General features: G+C 39.0%; 1 protein-coding gene across 2 annotated transcripts in view; it reads right to left on the bottom strand.

Annotated features, from left to right (window-relative positions):
* Positions 1-3,363, bottom strand: part of LOC102835339 (chromosome unknown open reading frame, human C11orf49) — a 316,955-nt gene that overhangs the window by 312,878 nt on the left and 714 nt on the right. The window lies entirely within an intron of this gene.

Genomic DNA, 3,363 nt, shown 5'->3' with positions numbered 1-3,363 from the left:
TTAGAATTCTACCCATTTTATTTCTCAGCAGGGTCCTTCCTCAGACATTACTGCATAAGCTATGTGTTGGTCTTCTAAAAGATGATAGAGTTTACTGCTAATTGTGTAACCAGCTTCTGCCTTTTTTTTTCTTGGGTTATTTACATGCCAGAGACATATAAAAAGTGAAAGTTAAAAGAAAACAATTAATACAAAGGCACAGCATCTCTTTCCAGGTGTGGCTCTTGGCACCTCCATCACTCCATCATGCCTTGAGGCCTTAATAAGCAGTAAGCAACTGAACAAATAAAGCATCAGTAACCACTTGCTTTAGCCCATTTTCGGTTTCTCTGATGCCTTTGTGACCACTGGAGAATTTAATCCTCTTGGTTTATTTTATTTAATCTTCCACCTTTGTGTGCTTGTGTATGAAAGAAAAGAACACGCAATTTTTTAGGTAACTGTTTCTTCCTCCCCAGAAGTCTGGGAAACAGACAGGCTGCTGGCTGTGATGAGGGAAAGTGGAATTAGGGGAGATGGGAGGGAGAGATTGTCTCTGAGTCAACATTAAAAAGTGTTCCTTGGTCCTTCTTCAGAAAAAAGAAAGAAAAAAGTGTGCAGGGAAAGATAGAGTCCCCACTGAATAGTTTTCATCTTGTCTAGATGGGTCTGGTAAAAAGAGGTATTATGATTCAATAGTGAGTAATTGTTATCATGAATAATTGCGACTGTCACAATTGTAAAGACAGAAGTTTTGTAACAAAAACAGGGGAGTAGTTAATCTTACAGTCCAGAAACAGAGGACCCTTCGACCATCAAGGGAGAGGAGCACAAGCGGAATGTGAGACCTTATCCAGAGAAGCCGCAACACCAGAGATGGAGGCAGAGATGAGGACATGGAGTGAGAGAGCAGCTGAGGACTCTTAGATTCATGAAAAGAGAGGAACTGAGAGCTGGCAGCCAGGGGCAGGCTTGCAGAATGTGTTCTTTAGTGGTTTCAATTACTATATATGCCTGGGTGTTTGAAAAAAAAAAAAAAAAAAAAAGCTAAAATGGATAGAGAGAGAGAAATACTGTTAATGGATGGGATTATAATTATTGTAATGAAACAAAGGATATGATTTGTTGCATGTGAAACTGATGATCTGCCCTGTAAACTTTCACTCAATTCACAATAAAAACTTTTTTTAAAAAAGAAGGAATTGTTCCCAATTAAACACAAAGGTATTTCTGCAGAAATGAGGAAGCCAGTGAGTAGTATGAGCCGGCTTTGGGCAGTATAAATGTCCAGATAGTGGTTAGGACAGGGAATCAAGGCACTAAATATGCAACAGCCCCTTGAGGAACACTTGTCTGGGGTCCAAATATTAGGTGGATAGTTGGATTCCATGAGCACTGAAATCTTGTCAATCTTTGATTCTTTGATTTTAATTTCATTATCAACTTTGCCACTAATTTTGGCATCTTGAAAAAGCTACTTACAGAGTCAGCACCAACTTTTCCTCAGCAAAAGCAGCAGTATACCAAACACATCAAGACTTTAAGACTTATTTTCAATCAGCAAATACCCAAAGAATTAAACAATTCACACATTAGATAGAGGGCTGAATAAATATGGACAATTTTTAGTTCATATTTAATGCTGCTAAACATTGATGTCATTAATCTTTGATATGAAATCGTCCAAAATAACGATCCCGTTTTGGATAATTAAATGGATGTAGTCACTCTCAAGGGGGAGCACAGTGGCTCTGTCGGATAAGCACTGGACTGTGCACCATAAGGTTGGTGGTTTGAGCCCACCGGCTATGCCATGCATGGATGGAAAATGAGGCTTCCTGCTCCTGCAAAGATTTACAGCCTTAGAAACCCTGGTACAGGGTTGTTATAAGTCAGAACCAACTCCCCGGCACTTAACAACATGAGTCAAAACAGACTCAATGACACTTAACTACAGTCACTCTCAAGATACCTATTATATCTATATACCAGAGTCCTGGTGTGAAGCTGTGGGTTAATGTGCCAGACTGCAAAGCCATTTGAACTGCAAGGTCGGCGGTTCAAACTCACCATCAGCTCCTCAGAAACTCTATACATGGTTGCTATGGGTTGGAATCCACTCAACAGCACTTCACAACAACAATAACCAGTATATACATATATATATATACTTTTCAAAAACCAAATAATCCTTAAAAGATGCTCAACTTCAAAAGAGAAATACACATTAAATGTTCCCCGAAATACCATTTTCACTTAACCAATTGAAAATAACCAAGAGTTTGATGTATTTTGTTGGCAAGACTATAGGGAAACATTCTAGTGCACAGGTGGTGGCAGTGTAAAACAGTTGCTGTTGATGTCAAGTGCTTCCAACTCATAGCGACTATTATGTATAGGGTTTCAAGAGACAGCCAGTGAGCTTGAACCGCCAATCTTGCAGTTCAAGCTGACCTTGCAGTCCACCGCATTAACGCACAGCGCCACACCAGCACTCCCGTAAAATAGATAGTACAACTCCGAAATTTAGCCATCTTTTATCAATATTTCAAATGCATATGCCCTCTGACCCACCACTTCCACCTTCTGGAATATATCCTTGCATTTATACTTGCAAAGGAACACAGTCACAAGTTATTAATTGCAGCACTTTCAGTAATTACAAAAGACTAAAAGCAACTCATTGCCTATCAACAGGGGATTCCTTAAGTAAATTACTTAAATGCTACATAAAGAGAGAAAGACAATGAATGAGAGAGACCTAGGAAGGGCTCTACCGATAAAAACAAAAAATAAGAGCAAAAACTTCCCCAAGCTCTATTAAGTGAAAAAGCATGCATTGCATGCTCCCTAATGTCCATACACAATTATTCTAAAAGGAAGCTGGGAACAATGATTACATGTATGGGGCAAGAGATGGACAGTGATGGGCGCATGGGATAGAGTTGGAAGGGGACTTTTCTCTGTAAATCTCTTTATATTGTATTTCATTTTTTCAAATCAAATTTCCATATTACCAATTCGAAACTTTTCAACAGAATTTTCATTTTCTGAAGATTTTGTTTTCTCCAATAAATGCCTTACAGTGGAAGGTGCCAAAAAAAAGTACTACAGCTTTAGTCTTCGAAAGCTCATGTTCTGGTATGGGTAAATCCAGATTCCGATTTTAGCTCTACCATTTTCTAGTTGTGTGACATTATTATACAAATTACCTCTTCAGTCTCAGTTTCTCCATCTGCAAAATGGAAGGAAACAAAGAAACTCCTCCTTAGGCCTGTTAGGATATTCGAACAAGGAATATATGCTGGTCCCTATGACAGTAACTCTGGTAGCGTAGTGGTTACGAATCCGGCTGCGAACCTTAAGGTCAGCGGTTCGAAACTA

The sequence above is a fragment of the Chrysochloris asiatica genome, unplaced genomic scaffold, assembly GCF_000296735.1.
Source record: "Chrysochloris asiatica unplaced genomic scaffold, ChrAsi1.0 scaffold00075, whole genome shotgun sequence".
NCBI lineage: Eukaryota > Metazoa > Chordata > Mammalia > Afrosoricida > Chrysochloridae > Chrysochloris > Chrysochloris asiatica.
Note: the sequence above shows the minus strand (reverse complement) of the source record. Positions and strands in the feature narration are given on the sequence as shown.